The sequence below is a fragment of the Rhea pennata genome, chromosome 2 (assembly GCF_028389875.1).
Source record: "Rhea pennata isolate bPtePen1 chromosome 2, bPtePen1.pri, whole genome shotgun sequence".
Classification (NCBI taxonomy): Eukaryota; Metazoa; Chordata; class Aves; order Rheiformes; family Rheidae; genus Rhea; species Rhea pennata.
This window is the reverse complement of record NC_084664.1, coordinates 15,361,568-15,387,617: the sequence shown is the minus strand read 5'-3', so window position 1 is coordinate 15,387,617 and position 26,050 is coordinate 15,361,568. Positions and strand designations below refer to the sequence as shown.

Genomic DNA, 26,050 nt, shown 5'->3' with positions numbered 1-26,050 from the left:
ATGTATGTACGTGTACGTGTGTGTATAAACAGATAAAATATAAAACCATAGTGTGACAGCGAAGAACAGGAAAGGGCAATACTTTGCATGCACATTTAAGTGGCTGTAAAGGGAGGAAACTGAACATCGGTGAGATGTCACATTTCTCAGCACAACACTGGGAGACTCAAGGAACAAGTCCACAGACAGCTGTGCTTCATGTGACTTTGGAGGTGACGAGCACTCAGTGTGATACAGGGCCATTCTCCTGCTACCCGTCCCACCACAGCCTGCTCCCAGGAACGGTGGTGGTCAGCCCATCTCATTTGTGTTATAGTGAGCAGCTGCCCAAATTACCGTTGTCTGCAGACAAGTTTACTGAGGCTGAAGGCTTTCTCTGAGCATCCTGCCTTTCTAAAGTCTTCTACAAGGTCCAGTACTGTTTGATGCTGAAATCACATCACTAGATGATATGCACATAAAAATAGGATTAAAACAAATTAACCATGTAATAACATTCAGCAGCAGGCTGTTTTGACATTTAAGTGGATAAGTCCTCTGATGCATTCTATGTATATTAAAGATACAATTTAGGACCATATGGAAGAGCAATTCTTGAATATTTCTAGAAAATCAGATATAAAAAATGGCCATAATCTGTCTGCCTGTCCCAGTATTCTGCCTCTAACAGTCTCTAAAAGAGTTTCCTAAAAGAGCAGGGCAGTAACTAATGCCTGATCTCCATTCTCTAGTGACTTGCTCAGGGACATGCTACGCCACTCATGCTGCTTTGGGGTTTAGACTTTTCTATTCAAAATAAATATGAATTTATAATACAAATATGAAAATATTTTATCCAAATATTTTGAAAATTACCCTAAATTCAAAGTCTTGGATTATCCAAAATCTAATCCAAAGTCTTAATAGCACTGAAATCAGTGCTGTTATGCCACTTGTACAGACCTGATCTTAATCAGATCAAGTCTTTACAAGCACACTAGATTTTAAAGCAAAAATTCCATCTTATGACCCTAACATGTTTTTCTCTTCAGCTTTTCTATGTCAATTTATATTAAGCTTATGCATATAAACCTCAAAATATGTTCCAAAACAGCCTGGACACACAGGATTGTACACCTAATATCCTCAGGAATGAGGCTTCCTCCCTATTTAAATGCCCTATTTAGTTCTAAAGTTTCAGGGGATCTATTTTCAACTCTAAATACTATTTATACTAATAAAGTAATTTTTAAAACTGCTTTACTGCCTTCTGTGGATTAACAGAAGCTCCTGAAAGAATCCTGTGAGATAGCTTCTCACACTGGAAGAGCTGGTAGCAGCAGCAGCCAAACACAGTAGTCCTTACAAAGAACTTCTTATCCAGTATAAGCATCTTAATGTAGACAGTTCCAGTTCTATAACAATGCAAGAGAAGTCATATCTAGAGTAATTTTCTCCCAGTATGGACAAATTGCACAGGCTTCTTTCGGGACTCTGGTTACCTCCAGCATACAGGTCACACTCGACACATGTAGTTTGCTCTTTCTTCAAGTCTGTTTTCCTTTCTGAAAAGTCTCAGTGCACAATAGAAACACTGTCAAAAACAATAAAGAGGTGCTCTGAACTTTGATGGGTTTCTCGGTACTTTAAGGCAGGTTTGGATGAAGAGGAGACGTCCTCCTGTGAGGAGGCAAGTTTTGCAGTCACGCAATGGTCACATCATCAAGCATTTTCTCCTGATGTGCAAAGCGATAGCTTTTCAGCCCTTAACTGGTCAGAGAAAAAAAAAACAGCAGCGGCATGACTGTAGTGTTCTGCTTTCTAACTAATTCTGTTTTTCATTATGCTAAATTATATCATGTTGTATTTACGCTCATTTCTGAAAAAAGAACTAAATAAGATTTTAAAACCTTTTAAATATATCAAAGTATTTGGTAAATAAGGTTTGCATGTTCACTTTCTACGACATGATCAGGAGTCTTTCTAAAAAGGCCAGAAATTCTGATATTATACTTGTATCATGCTTCCCAACTAATTTTTTCACAGTATCATTATTTTTATTGATCTACATTGCTACAAAATGTGAGAGGTAGAATCTGAGAGGAATCCTAAAACTCAAATTTTTGCCTTTCTGCTGAGATAAACTGAAAAAAAAAACATACCAGAAATTTACTTTTAAAGTAACCAATAGGGTTGGACAAAGGAAAAATTACTTATTTTCCTTCCCCAACACCATATTTTTGGAATATTTAAATTCTCACTTAAGATTAATGTAAATATTGTTAAAGGATTGACTCAGCAAAAATCTTGAACACCTTAGAGCCGTGCTCATTTTGATCAACACATTTTAACTGTTTTAGTTCTGATAAATCCATTTTTAAAGACTATTGGAAAACTAACTTTTCTGAATACAGAAAAACTTTTTCATAGTAAGCTGAAATATCACCATTTGTCCTATTATGCTTTGAATTTTTTATTCTTTTCACAAAAATTTACACTTCTAACAGAATTCTGTTAGAGATTTAAGATTTTATTACAGTCACTTTTTAGAAATTTCCAATATTCAGTGAAGTATTCAGTAACTAAAGTTACTGAAATATGAATATGAAGTATACATATAATAGCCATTTCAAAGGTCCTTGTCAGAGGGCATCACATCTGTGAAAATCCTCTTTGATGAGAATCTATAGGGTTTACAACAAAGCATTTTTTTGAAACGTAAGCATGCTATCTAAACAGAATCTTACAACCTAATTAAAAAATGAGTTCTCCAAGTTACTTAAGCAATTCAACCATTGATATGATTAATTTTGATGTAAATCTCTCTCAGGCACTTTAATGAGCCAAGTCAGGAAAATCCAAATTGAATTAAAGAAACATAAACTGGATCTCAGAAGCTCGTAAGTAAAGATGCTAACAATATTTCCCAATATTACCTAGAAATTACGCATTTATAATCATTTTTAAAATGTAGTTAATTCCATAAGAAACATAGAAATTACTCAAGGATTCATAAAAATCTTTTTGAAGGATTCAATTAAGGGGATTCGGCATTAAAATGCAATGGTTTTTCACGTCTACTTTGTGATCCTACCTAGCTTACTACTCAGAAATCAGCACATAACATATTGATATGGGCCTAAATTAACAGGGGAAGAATTAAGAGATTTCTTTCTAGACCTCCTTAGTATACTTAAGTCATTTGTTTCCAGCGTGGGCCTGGCTGGTTGCACTGGCATGTTGAATCGCAATAGTCAGGGCCATACCAACCTCCTCTGCTCCGAGTTTCTCAAAACAACACAGAGGAACAGCTTCAGCATCTAGATAAGCCGTATCAGGAGCAAAAAATGGCAAGCACAAAAAAAGAAAAGAAAAAAGTACTGCATGAAAGCATATAATGAAGGAAAACAGGCTCAAAGATAAAATCGAGTGTAAAGATAGCAAAATCCATTTTCGTAACCAGTTACATTGGATGATTTTGCATGGAAGACACAAAAAGCAAGAAGAAAGAGGCATTACTAGTCTCAACCATTCTCAAGATGACTCAGGCATATCAATATATGTAACTAACAAACTCACTTGTTTCAAATCCTTCTTATATTTACAAGGAATGCTCATTCCACCCAAAACAAAATATCTGTGTGAACAAGAGGAGAGCCTATAAAATTATATCACATTACAGAAGGAAGGCCTGATGGAAGAACACTAAAAATTTGATAATTCCATTTCAACAGAGCAGCATGAGAGACGGCAGTTGTACTCTGTAATCTAATAAAATATCCTCATTTGCCCCTCCCACTCCAGCCAAAAGAATATTATACTTAAAAGCAGACTCGATTAAAAATATCTCCGAATGAAAGCACTCACTGGCTTGTGCGAGAGAAGCCTCTGAACGGTACCTACCACAGCACTCGGCCATACCTACATCCCATGGCAAGGTCCCTACATCTGGTCTCTCTCTAGCTTCCTGCTCATACTCTCAAGGCAGAAAAATGATTAATGTTGTCAGTCTAATGGTAAAGTAAATGAATCAGCAGCAATAACTTCCTAACATTAGAGGAAGGTTGGTTTCAAACATGCCTTTAGGCTCCAGAAAGCTGGGAAAGCAACGATGCCATTAGCACTCACAAAAGCCTTCAGCCCCTTTGCTGACCAGCAGGAAAAAAACCACTGCATTTATGTTTTCCAGACCAACGTGGAGGTATTAGAGAGGGGCCGAATGCCAAGACCCCCTCCACGTGCGGCGGCGGCCGAGCTCCCGCGGTCGCACCGCCGGGGATCCCCCCGGGGACTCCAGAGCCAGAACAGCTCCTCACAGACCAGGGAAAATCACGATTCACGCGGCAGGAATCTGTAAGATCCTTAAACGAGTTCCTTGCGAAGAGCTCCCACCCGCAGCTCCCAGCGGGCGAGGGCTTCGAACGGCCCAGGAGCGGCCCAGCAGCGCCCGCGGCCGGCACCGCGGGCGCCGGGCGGGCAGCCGGCACGAGGGCGCCAAGGCGGCCCCAGCTGGAAGGCTGGTTTTCCCTGCCTTCCATTTCAGCACGTTTCCAACGCTGCCTTTCCTTCACCAGCCCACGGAATCACCTGCTAAGTCATTTACACGTTTTTTCTAAAGCGTGGATTTATCTAGGAAATTATCTGCTTCCGTAATGACCCCGTTTCTCTGCAGAGACCCCGGCGCTGCCTTATCCACTCCTTCCCTTCTCGCTCCCACTCCCTGCGCTGTTCAACACAAGGGTTTTGTAATTAAATTCTCCCTTTAAAAAGGGGCACAAAGACACTAACCCCTAAGGACAGTGACTTCCATACTACATACAAAGAAACAGCAGCATTAAAGTTCTTTCCAAAAAGTGGTGAAACACAGATAAAAATCAAGTGATACAAATATGTCCAATCTATAAAAACGTTCACTACCTGCACGCACAAACTGAACTATAATTTCAGTTTCTCTACTGTGATCTGAATATAACACCAAGGTCTGTGCAAGTCCCCCAAACCTTTGGGGTGCATTTGTCCAAGACGTTTAACATGTGGACAAAAGAAACGGCAGGGACCTTCCAGGGAATAAAGCCCTAAGCCACAACAGCTTGCTAAAACAACCTGAACAACTCACAGTTCTTCCATAACTATGCAGTATGCAAAACAAGGGTGACCAACACGGAAAACCCTGCAAAGGGGGCACAGACTTTATTGCCTATACACTTAAATTTCACCTACATCAGTTTTCTGTTTATGAGTTCCTCCCGTAATAACCAGTATCTTCAGAACTGAGGACAGATGGTTCTAAATCATATCAGCTACTAGCAATTATAGTAAATAACAAGCAAGTGCTCCAAACAAAACCTGCTAAGATATTCAGTGAAACGTCTTCAGGTATCCAAATACACAGAAAAATTAGAATTTTCACAACAGATCAGCAAATTTCTACTATACACATGATAAAATATAAACATGGCACCCACAACTTGTACTCTATTAAAAAAAAGAAACCAATTATTGTTTATTACTCTCAGAGCAAAACGTTTTTATGTTTAGTTTCTTTCTAACATCTCTTAATTGCTTCAATACAGAAAAACACAATGGCAAAACATCTTAAGCCAGAAAGTTAAATACTACATACATACTAATGTGTTTATCCTTCCAGGCAATATCTAATTTGTACACAAGGTTAAGTAGAATGCAAAGCTAGACTAGAAAGCACAAGAATTAAGTAGTTTTTAAAACCTGGACTGAAAAGGATCCTTTAATTATTCAAAAATGAAGATTCAGTAGTAAAATAATAGTAGTATTAGTACTACTAATAGTAGTAAAAAAAATAAAATAACTAGTATAGTTAACTATACTAGAAATACAGAGTAGTCACCATAAAAATTCAGTGCAGCAAACTGGAACCCTTTGGCTGATTATCGTGGAACTACACTGCTACGGGTATGCACGAGAAGGCTTGAAAAACTCTGACGCTTGTCCTTGACCTGCGCTATGATGCTCACATTGCAGGTGGAGCAACATCGTGGTGCCATCTTCACGACAGCTGCTTCCTGCCCCACAGTCCCTTTTTTCCCACCCAGATCATTCCCTACCCAGTAAGTACCAGCACACAAAAATATACTGTATTCTTTCTTTCCACACTCTGTTTCTGTGCAAGGTACGTGGCTGTGGCAGATGGTGAACTTTCAGGGATTCAATACTCCACTTATCACTGCTCATCTTTGACATATGGCGAATGAACTCAGGTCTTCAGCTACATCAGCCTATTTTTCCTTGGTATTTTTTCTCCATCTTGAGATTTGCATGTTCTTCGTCCTGAAAATCTGCTTCCTTCTAAACTTTTGTTATTGTTCTTAAGTAGCAAAATGTTTCCTGCTGCCGATTGTCAAAGCTATAAGTAGAAGCCATGAGACTGGACAGGAATGATAACCAAAGCAAGAAAATCAAAAATTGAAGTTTTCAGTCTTCTGTGACACTGAAAGAGTATTTATTGCATACATCCTTATGGCAAGAAATACATCAGGAATGTTATCACATGCATCAGATAGTGATTTTACTTCCATACTATAGGAAACACTTTTAAAAAAGAGAAAAGGAATAGACAAAGGCAAAAATCATAAAAATGGTTATAACTGACAACAAAGATCACTCAATTTGTAAGGAAGGATTGTTTATATAAGCAAAAGCTCCTGAAAACAGATCAGTTATGTATTTCATAACAGCAGCCTGTGAATTTGGAGCATATAATTTCTGTCCTCCCTGAAAAACAGAACAACTTGATATTTCAATCCAAAGGCAATAAAACATCCTACTTCAGGCTTCATTTACTTGAATTCTTTCTGTAATACTCTTGGTCTAGAAAAATCATTTGCTTTTGTTTTTACTTTATTGCTTCTACTTTGTGGATAAAATTAACCAGAATCTAAACAGCAGTCCTGTTCCAGAACAAATATGAATGAGAAATAAAGATAAGAAAAAAAAAGAAATACAGATAAGAAATAAAAAGGAATTAAAAAAATGTGCAGAGAAGTCCCTGTATACATTTCTTAGATGTAACTTCACAAGAAATTCAGCTACTCTGTTTTCCTATAAATGAAAAACGAATTACTTTGGCTAGAGAAAATTAGCTCAGATGAAATCTTTTAGTTTACAACAGAGAACATGATTTTTTCCCCAAATGTTTCATCATCTTCAACTGTCTTGCTAATTTTGATTCACTTTTTTTTTCCTATACATTACTTTCCTGGATAAGTTTTCTGCCATTTAAAAGTATAAGAGTACCTAAAAACAAGTAACTTTTACAAATCTTCAAGTTTTTCTAGGCATACTATCCTCTAGCTCACCAATCTGTCTTTCTCAAACTTATACAAATACAAGCAAAAATGTCTATCACAGTTAAACTTAATTATTGGGTCAGGAACTTCAAGAAGAATACTGAAATGGGAAAATCCATTGATTCAGAGTAGTCAAATCTGTCCAAGATGAATGATTCAAATCTTCAGCTAAACATAGGATTTAATAGCCAGAATAAATAAATAAAGCCTGAAAACAGAGAATAGGTTTATTTTTTCTGATACAAAACAGAAGACAGGAACATTTTTATAAACTATTGTTTTTCTTCGTAACTTATTAAAACACTTTTTCCCCCTTCTCAACCTTTCTATTACTACTTCTCCGTGGAAATAAGATGTCCAATCATTTCGTTAAAAAGAATGAAAACGAATCATTTTGCAGTTCACAGATACTCCTGTATCAAGTGAAATGTTATTTGTCAATTATAACACCACCACTCATCACTGACTCGAATATTATTAGGTCTTTATTGGTAAAGAGTATCTATTCCTTTATGTTAAAATATGGTCCACCTTTAAATAGAAATCAGGTATCACAGAGAGAAACAGTTTCCAGTTAAATAATAGATTTTAATCTCAGCTCTGTGCTTTAATCATAAAAAATTGCCAAGTAATCCAGGATAAAAGCAGAGTATAATGCAAAAATGTAAAAAGGTGAAGAAATTCTAGATAACCACGACATCGTTTAAAGTCCAAGGGGGGGGGGGGGGAGAAATGTTTTATTCAAGGAATTTTGCCCTAGAAGTAGATAAAATTAGATATACTATATTCTGTGCATCCCTAATTGACTAAAACAGGAAACTGGTCCACATCCCACTTGCTGAGCTTGAATGAGAGGTTCAGGCCATAAAACACAGTACAGTAAAGTTTGCCATATTAAACTCTCACTTGCTTACCTCTGGCCCAACTAATTCTCCTCCTCTTGTTTTCTAATGAGAAACAAAAGGTTCAATGCAAAAATATTCTGCAATTCAAAAAGAAAGCCCAGAAAAATGCACTCTACAGTGTGAGAGTATTCAGTTCATCCTAATTTAAAGAAACAATGTCTACAGGGAGTGGTAACAAATTTTAATAGGCCAATTTAAGTATTATCATATTTAATAAAATAGTTACATATTTTGAGGGAAAAAAAGAGTCTGGACATACTATCATCAGCTTTGGTGTCCCACACCAAAAATGTTTCCCTTGAGTCCATGAACCGATTTGTGTATATTTATGGAAAACACATGCAACTACAGGCAGCTCCAAAGCAAGCTGAAAAATGCCCACCGCCTTGGCAGAAGCCTACAGGTCCTGGCACATATTGTTATCTGGTACTTGACTCTGCTCAACTGCTGCTAATGGACCAAGATCTAAAAGAAATAATGCAGTAATAAAAACCCACACCAACTAAGCCCAAGCTTATAGTCCCGTTCAGCGTAAAAGGGAGAAGCAGAGGATTGCTGCTCATTACACAGCATTGGCACAGTACAGCTGTCAAAGAAAATGCCCTGACAAATGAACAAGTAGTCTCTCAAAAATACCTAGCAGTTGCCTTTTACAAGAAGGATATGCTTCAAATGACAACCAACAGAAGAACTGCAGTCTTTATTTTAAATTGTTATTCTATACTTTAATAGAGTTCACTCATCCACCAAAAAATGCACAGATAACCAATAAAAAGGACGACTCCCAGGACAGAAATATGATTTAACCTTGCTCACTTACTGAGACTAAAAGTGCACATATGAACAACAAAAAAGCAGTTCTGAAGTAAACGTTGTTAGCGGAAAAATACAATAAATGTAGATACTATTTAGAAATGTTCGCATATTATCCACAATGTGAATTTATATATTAGACCTAAGTAGGCTTTTACAGCAATTCCATAGAAAAGCATGATTTGTAATAGGAGTCATTTTTCAATTTGTTCATATTTCAAAATGTTCTGCTAAAAATCACAGCTCTCCAGTTTATCTTTACAGTTGACTAGGCCTGACAAATTCAGGGGCTATGCCTGTATCATTAATATAGCAATAAATGAAAGTGCGTAAGCGCGCATAATTATTGAAAACGTTTTATTAAACCAATGATTATAAAGAAATACGTAGAGAGCTGTAAAACAAAGCTTGAAAACCTCAACTGCTAAACAACAAATATAGCATGTGGTGCAATGGAAATGGAAAGCATCCAGAAAACTTCCATATCATTAGGAAAGCAGTGTGTAATTACCCACAGTCTGTGCAAGATGACAACACGTAATTCACATTATGATTCTCAAGCCATTGAGCAACATGTTGTTCAAGAGACCCTTGAAAGATCTTTAAGGCTATATGTTAAGAAGTTAAAACTGAAGCCAAGCATGATGTGGTCCACAGCCTGTCAGCCACTTGGAGTTTTCACCTACTAATGAAGGCTGACAACCGTTGATTTACAGGACATTCATGAAGGAAAGAGTTTAGATTATGCCACATGCAAAGAATCAAATGTGATACCTCTACTTGCTCCCACATTATCATTTCCCCTCCTAGCTACTTACTGGACCCTAATCATTTCCTCCACAAAACCTGAATAAAACAGCTTTCCATTACTCCATTTCTGAGATCATTTTCATGTAAATTGTGCAAGATTTTTTTATCTGAAAGATGCCAAATAAGAAAAAATAAAACCTGGATGACATATTTTCAACATTCATCTAAGTATACTCAATCTTAATGCCAGGTTTATTTTCTGTAGTCCAAAATATAAGGAAAAAAAATTGTGTGCCATACACATATACACACTGGCACCTTCAAGAAAAATGCTATAGCAAATACATGGAAGAAATCTTCAGTTTTCCATCTAAAAATTCCTTTCTATACTTAAATTCCTGTCTACAATATACAAACTACAGCAGTCAGTGCAATATAACCTCTCTGAGAACAGGACTTTGAACTTTGGGCATGTGGCAGGAGAGTAGCTTTCTGCAGCCTTTCTAAAAGTTCTCAAGTATTTGGCTTCCTCCCGTAAGGCATCTTTCAGAGTTCATGCTAAGTCCACTTTCTCTAATAATAAATCTAGTACTTTGAAATCTACAGCAATACGTTGTGGCATGAGCACATGATTTGCTATGTGTTTGCACAGTGCCATATTATGACCTTTTCAAAACTATAATGATCAAACACTTCTAAAAATCCTTGGACTCAGCATACAAAGGTAGGCTGATCATCTCATTGCAACATATTAAGATGGTACCCAAATCTCTCCGTTCAGATAGCCCATTTCTCCATTGCAAAATTTCAGCCACTTAATAAGCTGTCCCTAAAGCTGCAGGATCACCTAAGTGCTTGATAGAAATCCAGTTGTCTCCAGGTTTTCCCACTTCACACTGCAACACCTGGTGGTCTGCAAACCACTTCTAAACAGTTTTCACACTTCCAAAGCAAGAAAAACTGTCAAAATTCAAGCATGTTAATGTGCCTAAACTCACTGCCAACAGGTCTTTGTTTTCACTATGATATTCCAGAGGTCCCAGCAAATCAAGGAAGGCAGAAAAATGCTGTAAAAGACCATGAGAAAGTGGTATAGGGAAGGGCCCTGATATTCCATATTTGTTTGTTGTGGTTTTTTTAGGATTAAATTTTCTTTACATCCGGTCACCTAGTCTCCCAATTGATTTTATATAAATAACATACCATGTGGGAAACACTGGCAGATTCCATCAACTCATCTTATAAATTAAATTATCTCAAATATATTAATTTTTACTCCCCAATAGCTGTAATTACTGTCATCATAATCTAACTTTTGCTTCACCCCAGTACTAAATAGATATATAAATGAATTATTATTGACAGAAAGTCAGGCAGAGACTGAAAAACAGCTAAGACCTGTGCTCCACAAACAGACAGATATGCTTTAACATAGAAGTATTCAACAGTAGGCTCGCATCTCACTACAAATCTCTCATTTATTTTAGCATTCCAAGGCAACTCAAAGGTTAGGATGGAAAATTTTGCCTGTAGCAGGCTATTAAGACAAAAGCTCTATCCAAGTTACACCGTTCTTGTAAAAATAGTCTTGAAATAAACTTAAAAGAATATCTAAATTTAGTTATTTCAATTTTACAAGCAGGATAACAAACTCAGATGAATTATATTCCTACTCAGAGACCACACTGGAACTCCGTAAAAACTACGGCAGCTAGCAGCTATTTACCAGTTCCAGTCCTGCATTTTGTTCAGTGCAAACATCATCTTTCACATCCCTAAAATAAGTATTAAGAAAACAAAACACCTCTTTATTACTTATTTCTGTATATAACTCTACATTACACATGCCTAAAAATACAGTATTAGGAAAAAAAAATCAAGCTTGATGGAGAGGAAAAAGGCATATCTAATACAAAATTTTAAAAACTTACTAGGTTGAAGGTTTCCAAAGTTGTCGTCATATGCATTTTTCAAATCTTTATGCTGACTTGATTATATAAAATGGTGAAATCAATGCAACATGTATTTTTACCTATATCATTGACTATCTTATTGTACATATCATATCCGTCTATGCTAAAGTAGAAGTTATGTCATTATCTGAGTTATAATCAGATATATTTCAGATAATTTAGAAATATTGCTTACACTAATTGCTTTTAAAAGAGCCAAAAATACACTGATAATTGCTAAAAAGTATTTTACAACTCTTGCATTACATTTTGAAAACAAGTTTAAGTGATTTTGTACATCTATTGGAAGACTTCATTTAAAATTGATTTAATATTTAAAAGAATCCAAGTGTCCAAAATCATCATTCTTTTATTCTGGACATTGCTATGTTGTATACTAAATCAGAACATTCATATCTGCAGTTTTCCACCAAGAACTGCATGGGATTTTCTTCCTTACTATTCGACTAAGAGCAGCACTAAATTTGAGTCAAACAAAAGCTCCTCCCTAAACATCTAATACTGTGCAAACTTCTCAATCTTCAGGTTCCTTTTAATTGCCTGTAGAATGTAATTCTCCTAGGATAGCTACAAAGAGTATCCCAAAGGTGGAGATAACGACAAGTTCTGCTGCAAGTCAATACATTTTATTGATCACTAATTTCAAGGAGGTTAACAAAGATGCATTTCACCAATAGTTTGTGAAGCCTCTTTTAAGAGCTATGAGAAAAAGCAAGCTTCTTAGATCATACCATCCAGCAGAAATCACAACATGCCTTCAAAAAAATTCTGAAGTGTTCAACCAGTAGAAGTTGGTTGTGCTTTCATCTATTTACCAACACCATCATCAAGATACTAATATGATATGAATAGGGAAAAGAAGCAAAAAGAGTTTTTCAGAGGCTGTATTAATACAATTTAAAACACTTATTACTCACCAGGGCCGGTATGTGTATAAAGATGAAATTTAACATATGTGAACCATTAAAGAAGAGCAAATTCAAAAAAAAAAAAAAGAAAAAAAGAAAACATGATTCTAAATATTACAATTAGCTGTGCAAAAATAATTCTTAGCAAGATATTTATTTATAGATATATCATATTTACCATTAGAGTCCACTCTATAATGTACTTAAATGATGTCACAGGCACAGACAAGCCAAAATGATTTCTATATTGGGCCTGGAGAAGGCTTAAGAGGTCAGAATCAATACCTACCAGTAACAGCTAAGCTGTTTTTCAGAAGCAGCTGTTCTGTTGGCCGTGAGTACACAAAGATGTTTTGTACTCGACATACACTTACTAGGCATTGCAGACCTAAGGTCAGCTTTGTACGCGCCCCACTCCTGCGGCATCCTCAACACGTGAGCCTCACCGGCCCTTACAAGCAAATGAATCCAGCCTCACGATCTGTGCGTGAGCTGGAAGGTATCATCCAGCATTCACAGAACAGCAAACCGAGACTCCCGCAGGTCAGGTGTTGTCAGTGGTCCCACGAGAGCTGGACCGCACAGATAAAAACTGAGTATGGAACACAGTAATCCCAAACTCCAATCCTCTGCCTTAAAAAAATAGGGTTTAGGACATACTATCCAAGAGCTCCTGGACTGCAGCCACTCTCTTTTTTCTGTTTTTCCTTTTAAAAGCTGCTGCTATCACCCTGTGTACAGAACACAGCAGGGGTAAATATTATCACTTTGAAGTCTGAATTCTCTTAATTAACCAGGTTTAAATCATATCACTCAAGAGCTTTTAATAGATTATGGTTTCATAATTTTTATTATAGGAAGTTAATCTCCATGTATCAAAAAAGATGTGACATTCAGCTTTGCTAGTTCTTTACTCTCAATAAGCAAGATATCCCCAGACAGAAAAATTAATTAAAGCTAAGGCTAGAAATAAATTTCTGTAATTTAAAAGCCCAAACACTAATATTTTCAGAGGTTCAAGTCCAGTAACCTCACCAATGCACAGGAACAACACAAACTGCGGAAGAGATGACAGATATCAAAGATAAATATATCCAGCGACTACCCCTGGTGTTTTCCTGATTTCTCCCAGCTTTCCATATGCAGTCCAACACAGCTCTTCTTGCACACCAACACAGACACATATGGATCGCTCCCTTCCTGTTCTGCTCCCACCATCCTCCAGGCCACATACCATCACCCCCCCCCCCCCCCCCCCCCCCAAAGAAAGGGGCTGCTGAATTCCTAAAGGCAGAAGCCCATTAGAAGATGCACAAGAAGGGCCAGGGCAAGACTGGCAACTACAACAGAACAGAAAACTTTCTTTCGTTGAAAAAGAAAAAAATATTAATCAATATGGTAATACTATTTCTCACCTTTTGTTACGAAGGCGTAAGCGTTAAACAAAGACCGCCACTGCTGCCGCTGGTATCAAGCCATGAAAGACGTCTTTCAGCTTTGAATTTTGGCCGGCATATTAGTTTACCGGGACTCAAAAACCAGATCAAAATCTGAAAGTTAGTCCTTTGTCTTGGGACGTAGATTCTGACAGGATTAATATAATAGCCCTAACTCCTTGTCCTCTGGGGTTTATAAAAGGTTCACGTTCACATCATACCACAGAGATGGTTCTGCCCAGGTTGCTTCATGCCTGGTAGGGGCCAGCGTGCCTCACGCCTGCAGCTGAACCCCCCTTCCCGCTCACGCCACTGTTCCTTTCTGGATTAAAACAGGAAGGAGAGCATGCAAAGTATGACTCTTGCTATAAAGTCAAAAAAATACTTCTACAATTTGCACGTGTGTAGAATTTTGTGCGTGCAGAAAATTCACTCAAGTTCAATAGGCCAACTAGTATATGTAGTTACTGACATGCAAAAAGGTCAAAAGAATTGGACGCTGTGCTTCACGTAGGGAAGCACTGCATCAGTCCACAGAATAAAAGGTTACTTTTATTTGTAGTACACTCTTGTCTTTCCAAAATTGAGCTGTTGGCAGATGTCACTATAGAGCCTGATAATGCAGAGCACATTTCCTCTTATTCTCCCCTCCCTATTGCTTCTCATTTCATGCACTCTGGATATTAGTGAAAACACAATCAATCCCACTAGTAAACAGACAAGAATTACCCAAAAGTAGTTGCACATCAGAGACTGCCCTATCAGTCGATCGTGTCAGCTTATAGATCAAAGTAGAACTACTATCATCTGTTTTGTCTTCACCATTAAAAGGGTTTGGGTGGAAGTATTCTCGCAAGAGAGATGCATTTTCACTGCAAGGTTAATGTGGAAATAACAGGTCATGAATGAGGATCTTGCTTAGGAGAGGACACGGAGTTAACTAGGAGATACCAACATAGATTGCAAATCACAATAGAGAGCATAAGCAATCTTACTCCATCAACAGTGGCTCATATGCTACTCAGCAAGCACATGCTCTTAAAACATCAATACTGATAGCTCTCTGCACCCTCATTGCCCCTAAAAAAATCCAGGTTGTAAGTTAAGTTATCTTAAATGTTCTCCATTTTCTGAACTATTTAAACTATATATGTTTAAATGATATTCATACATTTATATTAGATAACAGACATAGATAAAATTAGATCTTATTAAAAATTTTAAGATAGCTAAGGAGATAGTACATAAAGATGTGTCCTTATTTCTATGTTATGTAAATGGCAAAAATTAGGATTCTTATTTTTACAAGAATGTTAATAAAATTGCAATAATCTTGTAAGACTACATTACTTCATGCTTTAATTATTAAGTTAGGACCCTTATGTTGACAAAGGGTCTGAAACCCTAGAAATATCAGGAAGCATTCAAAAATTGAAGTGCTTTTATTAATCTTCCTGAGGTAGGACAATCTTGCTTCCCTTTTTTTTTTCCTCTAAATTAGCTTAAAAACAATATTTTTTTAATGGAGAACAGAATTTCTTAAAAGGTCTCCAATTACTTCATGAAATAACATGCTGTGCCTTTTGCTTGTTTTCTAAACAGCAGGCAAGCACTGCAAAACAGAAAGAAGGCTCGCCCTGAGACAGCCTCTTCAGCCTGAGGATGGCTCGGCGGACTTCCACCAGCTGACAGGTTTCACCCGTTCAAACCCATAAAAACCTTACAGCTCTGAACTGCGTCAGGTCGCACAGCAGCCAAGAAAGAAATGCATCAGCGTTTGGCAGCTGTGGCATAAACACATACGGTATCAATCAAGTTTTTTTTTTTTTTTTTTTAATCGGGAAGGTAAATACCAGCAAACTTTACAAGGTGAAGCCTTTGGTTTTTTTTTGGTTTTCTCTGATAGTGTCTATGCATCATTTTAAGGAAGAATCCCTGCTCCAGATACCCTTATCATGCCTTCTCAGAGCAGAAAGGTCACAGCCTGCAAAACAGCACAGAGGTTTGCAATAACAGGATGGCCATTTACATACCCCTCAAACAAAGCATGTCTTCTTTTTATCTTGATTGCTTGACTATGGTGAAGTTACTTTCTTCTGCTAACTTCAAAAAGACTTAAATTGTCACATGCGATATTTAAGAGCTGCTGAAACAGTCTAAACTAGGGTAGGAAACAGCAAATGGAAAACACAGCTGTACTGCTGCAGAAGAGGCACACTATTCCTACCCCATCATCACAATACTGGGGTCGTTTTGCACACCATACTAGTATTAGTATGTTCTTACCAAGTCTAAACACACTTCCGATCAAAGCGCTAAACTACGCCGCAGGAGTCTGGCTCGCTATGCATCTTCAGCGGGGAGCACTGTCCTAGGCAGTCCTTAAGGCTCACAACCATCCTCGTTACTTAATGGAAGCAGAGATGTGCCAAACACAAAGCAGAGTGGGAAAAAACCATGCTCTTCCCAAACTATTAAAAGATTTCCTTCTATACAGAAACACATCTCCATTTCATAGCTACCGTTGAGTGTAATAACTGTTTTTATTTATCTACGTTTTCCTGATAGCACTTGGAAATGGTAGTGCTGATGGCTACTTGGGCTTCAAGGGAAGGGATGCAACAAAGAGCTGGAAGCAGAAGACTCCAAAATGCATGTAACAACTGGTAATGCATACAATGCCAATACAGAAACATAAGGTTAATGAGATTCTATTAGTAATAATTCTAATCTTAGTTTTACTTAAAATGGTTTTAGATCTATTTATAAACTGAGACTCACCTAACTTCAGCCTGTACCATGCTTCCCAGAATAGGCAACGTGTCACTGCTTACTGCTGGGTGAATCTGTAATTACCTCCACACTCATATACATATCCATACGCACAGTGCAAAGTCAAGATACCTCAAAATATGAGGTATGGAGCACAAGCTGTAGACAAAGACAAATCACGACCACATTATACACTGCCAGCTTCTTCCCTGTTTAAATAAGTGCTTTAGTTCCTTTAAGTGACTGAGCAGTCCTTGTCATTCAAAAGACACTTCCTCCTCCCTCACAGCATTTTCCTTAACATTAAATGGAATTTTCTGACAACACTTCTCTAGGAGGCCTGGAGGCTGACCTCATGCAGAGCACTTATGCCAACTCATTAATTAAAGATTTACATGCCACATTCATACACTCTCTTCTAACTTACTCTAATTTGCACTTTCCAGTAGTTATCAAAGGGGCAACATCATGATCCAATTACACAGCAACAAAAGAGAAAGAAAAGGCTGAACAACTGTTACTACTCCCGGCAGTCTCATCTGGATTGTAACTGAGCAGTCTCAAACAGATAAGCCTTGGTACAATATTCTTGACATTTACATTTTCCAATGTATGTTCTATTCAACTGCCCCCACAATATTAGTTCAATTAAGATACAAGACATTACTGGGCAGAATCGCTTTACTTAAAAAGGCATATGTTAAATAGTCCTATAACCAATATAATATAATTGAGCTCTGCCACTTGGAAAACTGCTGCTTAAGTAGGAGAAGAAAAATCAATATTCCCTCTTCTCACATTGTTTTCCATTTCACTCTATGCAATGAAAGCAGCCTAAACCATTCCAGAAATGCATACAGAATATAGTCAATAGTACCAGAGGAACATATAGAATACATTCTGATTTAAGCATGATGTTCAAGTGGTGGTTTTATTAATACAAGCCCACTTCAGCAATACAACATCTAACATGGCATTTAATCAAGATTTAAAGCATTTAGCTATCCCAGTGAACAAAGACAGAAGTTACTCAACACTTCATCAATAGGAAGAAAAAGCAATACTCATATACATTAAGCACAAAAAAAGGCAAACGTGACAAAAATGAAGAGAAACTAAAGGTCAACGTTACTGGATGGAAATCAAAATGCAAAACATGCATTCCAATCATTCCTGCTGCTTTAGGTGCTGAAATCATGTTCTGCAGCAAGTGGCTGAACTCACAGGGTCATACTACCAATCATAAATCTTCCTTACAATGAGAAATGTATAAGGGGAAAATGCACAAGTTACCATTCCTTTTTTGATGTCATAAGGAATTTTTCAGCCAGTACACCATTATTTTTAATAAATCTCTATAGATTTACTACTCTCCTAGACAAAAAGCTTAAAAATATGAAAATTTCCTATAATGTTACAGAAAAGTCACAATGTACTCTTTTAGAAACAAAAATTGATTTTCCTGAAAAACATTACATAAAAATATCATGAAACATGAAGTAAAATTTATAACTCCTATTGGCTGGAAAAGTTAGGCATGTTTTACATAGACCTCAACCTTCATTAGAGCTGCCAAACATTATGCACTACCACCTAAGGCAATTACAGACACAAGCTCCTTTAGGCTGATATATGAAGCAATCATCCTGATTTGGCATGGACTGACACTGTCACTAAATCGGGCTATTTAGCATAAGCTACATTTGTGAACTCCTCCATTAAAGAAAAAGAAGAAGGTGTTACTATGCCCACAATATGGAAGGTTCTCTACCTCAAATACAAGTTTTTGGAGCTCAAGAAGTGAGTATCTCCAAAATGTTCTCAAGGACATAAAAACTTTCCACCCTGAATATCAATTCCTTTGATTTCTACTCATAAGAAAAAGATAGAAATATAGTTTGTACACACACACACACACAAAAAAAAAATCCTACTGGAAAGTGTTTCTTGAGTTCTCCTTCCCTTTCTTAAAACAAAGGACAAAGGATTTTTCCCCCACGTACTATGCCAGAGGAAGTCACAGAGATCATGGCCCTGAAAATTCCTACCTGATTTTAGCAAATGGAAAACCCCCAAAGTCAGCATTGGAATTAAATTCTGCCTTTGCAACAAAGGAATACAACATTCGAGTCATCAAGAGCTACATATATCCATCTGCAACTACGTATTAACTTTAGAAATTAAGATCAAGAAAAAAAAATAATAATATAGAACTCAGCTCATTGCTCCCAAAACTGCATTCTGACTTGCTAGAAAATGTAGTACCTTGTGTGTCTGCCTGTACTTAAATGTGCATATACATTGTGCATAGCCATTTCTGCACGCATGTATCTCCTATTACAGCTATATTACACCACCAACATGCGGTTTTGAGCCCCAGCAACACTTTTGGTCCTACATGTTCCCCTCAGTGATGGGCCTTGATGAACCCAGGAGCTACGTCCATATCACAAATTCAGCACATCACCAAATCCTGTTTTATAGCAGTCCATAATCATTATTAGGAAGTCCATAACCATAAAATGCTTGTAGTGCTCCTCAGTAGCATGTCCACAGCATAATTCAGAGCTGTCTAGGCTTGCAGTCATTTGTAAAAGGTTATGATTTCTCGCTTTCAGACAGGCTAACATATCCAATTTTCTTCCAGCATGAGACTACATTTGAGTTACATTTTACTGTAATTCATATTTATTGTAATTCGTTACCTATTACATTTAAAATACCTGACAACACCTAGCAGTGAAAGCAAGCATCAAAACCAAATTATTTTGAACATGTAGAGTATGGAGTATCAGGCAACAAATTTCACAAAGCAAAAATTTAATTTAGTTTAGAACACGGTAAAAACTATAAGCTCTAATGAGAGGAAATCAGGCGTATGGGTGAACCTGGAAAACTGGATACTAATAACAGAAAGAACAGAACAACAGTTAAGGAAGCGGTAGAAACCTTATTTTTTATGTTTATTAATTTAAAAATCAAAATTGACAAACCAAATAATTCATTGTTCATCTTTCTTTCCTTAAGTCAGAGTTTCTAACTCTCTCGAATTTAACTTGCAGCAGTTTCCCCCACGTTGTAGCTCTCAGGGATGTCACTAGGTATGACTTCGCTAGAAAGTCAGGTTTACAGACCAACTAGTTGCAGACAAAAGTTTAAAAGCATGCTCACTTTGAGAGATGCAAATGAAGAAATCATTAAAAATGAGACACTTTTAAACCTCTTGCTTTTCTTAGCACAGATTTCATTTCAAATTCAAAATTTCCCTGAAATAATACAACATACTAAGTTTTCCCCAATCCAACTGTATTTGAAACATTTTAACCAAAATGAAGATAAAATCTGCAGTAAACAAGTTGTAACAAAGTACAGGAGATTCAAGGACAGCCTGAGTACGTATCTCATGCCAGATTATGCACAACAGACTGATTTAGGACTTGAATAAGTCTTAAGGGTTTGGGGGGGGGGGGGGTGTTTTGTTTGGAATGTTTTGTTTGGAATATCTTGGCATGAGGTGATTTCCTAGCCAATTCTCCAGTTAGTCCAAAGCCTAACTTACATGAGTTAAAACAAAATCATGACTTTACATGAACTTTAAAGATCATTCATGATAACAGTTTAAACAAATTTTATCTAGCCGATGTATGTGTGAAGACCTAATTGGACCTACTCTTTAAAAACGCGAAGTCAGGAAGGGGCTAGTGGTACCAGCAGGACATGGAGTCCTTCAGACCTCTGAAGGACTGAACAGTTAAAACACGTATCTATTTACAACAGTTAGGCAGCCACAGGGCTGGGGTCTTTTGTTTTTTAAAATAAAGTATGCCCAGCGGAGATAATAATAATACAAGATATACAGCCCTCAGATTTTATTGTAAATGGCAAAAAAAAAAAAACAGTTGTGAGATTCAAGCAACCTCTTACTCAACCTCTATTTAGGAAGTTCAGCTGCAAAACACCATTTACTGCTGGTTTTGCATCTTGACATTACAGCCATTTTAATCAGACAAAACAAACAGAATGGCTAATGAAGACAAAAAGAAACAAAACCAATAAATTAGTGTGAATTCTGTGAAACTGTTGGTTATACTTTAGCATAATGTCTTAAAATATAAAGAGATGCATTAACATAAAGCTAATGAGTAATTAATTCCTGAAGATGCTGTTATAAGCAGGTTTGAAAAGTAACTACACTATTAAAAGTCCCACATGATGCTTTAGCTATAAAGGAGAAATTCCTTTGCTAGCTTCAAATTTCTAAAGTTTTTAAAACACCTCATTAAAATTATTATTCATGACACATTACCTCTATGCTTTTAAATTATCTTCGCATTACCAGTCTGACAGTTTAAGGCTGAAATACACAGTTTACATGCAAATGAAACTCAAATATGACACATTTCCTTATCCAGTAACTAATTGCAGTTAGCCAATAAATCCATAATATATGTGGACACTTCTAGAAGCTTAAGAACTCTTCTTAAATTCATATCCCGTAGTTACATATATTGTGCCAATCACTCAGGATGTACCTCCAAAGTCACGATATTTAGATCATTAGCAAAAATAACACTGCCTAGACATTAAGTATAGCGACTAGACGTGTAGTTAGTGCTCTAAGACGTTCTTCCCTCCCGTCCATTGCACCGAAATGTTGCTCCCTACAACCAACAGATTGCTGGTATGTGCCCAGAATAATTAACAAAGTCCTGTGATCTCACTGTCAACACTAATTTCCTTAATGTAGTCCAGTCAGTGTTAGGAAATAAGCTAAATATATGCAACTGCAGTAATGTTAATATTCCAAGTTATGATTGCTCTACACATAGGATATCGTTGCACCAAAAACTGAATTCTCTACCTGTTGCTGAGCATCTTACATTTTTCTAAGGAGTGACAGTAAGGGATGTCATAAAAGGTTAGCAAGATACCTACATCCTAGAGCTATGAAATGGAAATAGGAAGCCTAATTTCAGATAGCTGAAGATAGATGAGTAAAGGGAGGTGAGAAAAGCAGTCATTCATGGGTGATCCATGTGTTTTTTCTGCAACTTTACTTGCAGCTTGGCCCACAAACAAACACAAGGAGCCTGTCTGTAATAACTCCATTTTTATCAATATACCATGTAAACCCTGCTTTTCTCCTTTCCATCCAAACAACCTTTAATAGAGGACCTCAATAATTGACTGTGTATGGCAGAAATTATAGCGAGATTTTAAGTACATATCATTTAATGGACTTGAAGAATCTGGAAAGAAGTCAAATACCAAAGCTTTGCTAATTAGAAACTTTTTCTCCCTCTGTGTTCATACTACGCTGCTGTAAACTTCATTTATTGACCTTTTATTCCACTGAGACTTTTTGCAGAGAGAGAGAAAAAAAAAATCACAATAGCCCAAAAGGAGAGCACAAGCCCAGCTACTGCCTATTCCTCCAGCAGCAAAGATAATTCACGGCCGTTGCACAAACCGGCACGGGCTTCAGAACACGAAGGAGGAAGGAAGATTCAGAAATGGTGTCAAACATGCTAAAAGTGACAAACGTTGCAGAAAGACAGAATCTCTACGGCAGCCAAAAGGCATTAGGCTGCTGTTTTGAAAACCACGCTCCGCTCTCGCATTATTCTTGCTGTATGGAAATGACGCGACTCAGAGAACTCGGAGAAAGAAAAGGCAACGAACAGACCAACCCAGAAGAAAATAAGTGTGTTTTCAACTTGCTCTCCTCTCGGTTTTACTCCTGAGAATACTTTTGGTTCCGCTTCCCTCTGTCTGCGTCTTATTTGATGTGCAGATGCACCCAGGAGAATCCTCTTATTAACACATGCAGGAGGTTTTGTATTTTCTGTTCGGATCTCATTTAGAACACAAGTTGTAACTGAGTTTGTATTAGCAGTTAGTGACATGGGTGGTTTAATCCTGGATTCCTTCCATCCATAATCTGAATAACGTAAGGTCTCTACTGAAAAAGATGTATGAATTTCTCTCAAGATACTTAACAGCTACAAAATACACTCTATTTTAGTAGCAAAAAAAGGTAGATTAAGGATCTCTTTCCAAGGAGAATGGTTAGTATTTCAAAATTTAGTTTGAATTTGGAAAAAAAAATCCTAAGATTAAGAAATATTATTAAGAATTAATTAATATTAATTCTTCTTTTTTACAAAGCAGTTGCCCTCCTGCTCTGGGCACTACAAAACTACAAAATATGCCCTCCAAACACTACAAAAACTGGAAGACTTGGGATCCCAGAAACCAGTGTCGTCCAGCAAAGAGCCAGGAGCGAGCTGAGCGGCGAAGCAGGAGCTAACCGGGCCGTGCTGGCACAGAACTTCCTCTGCAAAGCAAGAGCAGGGAATCTGCAAATTTGCAAAACTACGGAGAAAAGAGGAAGGAAATAATTCCTTTGAATACTTCTTACTAGCCAAAAGAAAGCCCACATTAGCTCTGGGCACAGTGAAGACTAGGCGCACATAACTACGTGAGCTAGTGTTCAGCATAAGAACTACTTCCCCAACAAATGTTTCAGGAGACAATCCAGATTCAGCGACTTCAAGTGTGTAATGAATTCCAACACGGGCACGGTTTAAATATATCTAAGTCTACGGGCATCATTGTAATTCATTCATTACCAACACATAGTACACTAAAGAATTATATTACTAGATTTTTATATTTGCTAAAATCATAGTAAAAATGAAAGTGAACCTTTAATGTTTTCCTGCTTATTCATAATTGCCATTTTCCTAGTCTGTTACTAGACTGACACAGCTACAGCTATAAGAATTATTTTCTACTGTTTTATTGACTAAGCTTTATAAACTAGTTATATACATTTTGTAGTTCTGCAGAAGCACTTTGCTGTGCATCTTTAATTTTTAACCTGATTTTTTGCTCTTTGGATATAAAGAGATGAGTTCAGCATAAAGCAAGGAAGATAAAGCAGTATCAAGTGTCAAGGACCCAGTACATAACAGCTTGTGTCTTAAGAAGTGTGGTAGGATCTCAATGACATGAAATATTTAAGTCTTTTGAAAAAATATTGCAGTCTGTCCCAGACCCACAGTAGGAAATTATGCATTTCCAGCATATTTAATAAATGTAATAACTGGAGTGCTTAGAAATTAGGGTGATAAAAAGATATATTTATCTTTCCTAGCACATCAGTGCATAATTAGAGTTCACCTAAAAATAGGCCAAGTCACTCATACTTAAGCAGATCAAGAATTTCATAACTATAAGTGACTTGGCCTATTTTTAGGCCTATTTAGGGAAAAAAAAAAAATCAAAGATTACCTGGGATTACAGAAAAACATAATTGCTGTGGATAGTCAAATGAGAAATATTTGCTTGAATTGAAGACCAAAACTAGTGACTTATAAAAAGTCATTTTAGATTATGAAATACCAAACTTACACAACTTGCTGATGAAAGACATTGATTAATCAAGCCAACAACAACAAAGACTTGTATTTTCAGACGTGCATACAGACAAATCTCCTGTGCTTCAAAACCACTGTTATAATATACAGACAATTTTTTACTCTATATTTTCTCACTATATCTAATGCAAGAAAATGCAGGTTTAGACATACAGCTATTGCTAAAACAAACTTGCAATGAATTAACATTGTCAGGAGTGAAACTCAATTTTCTCCCCAAACTATGGAGGTGAATACACAGAACAGACTCTTAATTCCCATTGCGAGTGCAGCTAAGTGTTTCTAAGCAACCTTGTTCCATCATCTTTCTGGGACGAGTGAAAGAGTTTGAACTGCAGTCTGATAGAGCTGTGAATACTAATGACTAACCAAAGGCAGGCATCTCATCATTGATTTCTGAATGGGACATAAAGAAACCACAATCTTAAAAAAAAAAAAAAAAAAAAAAAAAAAAAAAAATCCTTAAATGTGCATTACATCAAATTGAAAATTCAAACAAATATGTTTAAATGTAATTTCAGTAATTATGTAAGAAATAAAGACTATGGATTTCAAACAATCAAATCAGGCTATTATTTTTTTCCTGAGCATCTTCTATGCAGCATAAAATAACCACAAACACATAACCATTCCAGAAACCTGCACGCACATAATTAGAAATGGAAGCATTACTTGGCCAGAGAACTTGCTTAATCCTGTTATCAGTTGTGAAAAGCCAACCCACATCAGCAGAAAATGAGTTGCCTTGACCTTACCAGCCAGAAGCATCATGCATCATTACACAACCATATTGGAAATGGAAATGCTGAAAGCAGCATCCTGCCATTCTGCCCTAAAAATTAGCTTGAAGTTATATAACAGTTATTTATTTTCAGAAATTTCATTTTGAGATGCATTTTGATAGACTTGGTGTAACTACAAGGAACAGTAACAGGTCAGAAATTTGCCTGCTCTGTCTTCCTCATCCACTCCAGATTTTTCTAAATGTAAAAAACAGGCAAGAAAAACAGCTACATTTCTTTTTACAGGCATACGCTATCATCTGTGATTTAGTGCAAGAGAAGAAAAAAAAATACATATACAAAACAACTTTTATAATACAAATTTTCAGTACAATTATTCAGTTAACAAAAACACATTCTCTGAGAGAGCAATAATTGCATTATTTAGGCATATAAAAGTTCCCTCCATTTGGGGTAAAGAAAGAAGATACTTTTCCAGAATATAAAACAAACTTTGAAGTTTTTCTACTTCCTAGAAATAACAGAAAATGCTATAGGGTACTGCCATAAGCTCTGTTGGCCTAAGTAAGCTGATGTGCTATCACAATACTAATATTTCTGGTTTGGAGGGAAAAAAAAAAACACTTTGCTGAACTGTTTAAGCTAGAGCCTCCTGTCTACTACTACAATTTGCCCAAGACAAAGTGAAAACAAATTTCAAAACATCAGTAGCTAAAGTATTTTCTAAACAGGAATTTGAAATTTTACTCCCAAGTATACAAAGCAGGAAGAATAAGGTAAGTATATGAAAACCAAAGACACAAACAGGCCCATTTTTCCCTCCTAAAGCATGCCACCACCGCGCCACGTGCAAGGGTAGATTACACGCGAGCACCGTTCCACGCACTGGGCTTGCGCCCGCCTCCCTCTGGGAAACAAACAGCTACAAGCAAGACCTGCACCGTCAGTAGGAGTGTTGTGTACAGAGATGTTAACCTCAATTAATCTTCACTTTGTTCCCAATC

At 36.9% G+C, this 26,050-nt stretch overlaps 1 protein-coding gene across 16 annotated transcripts in view; it reads right to left on the bottom strand.

Annotated features, from left to right (window-relative positions):
* Positions 1-26,050, bottom strand: part of PARD3 (par-3 family cell polarity regulator) — a 470,717-nt gene that overhangs the window by 333,406 nt on the left and 111,261 nt on the right. The window lies entirely within an intron of this gene.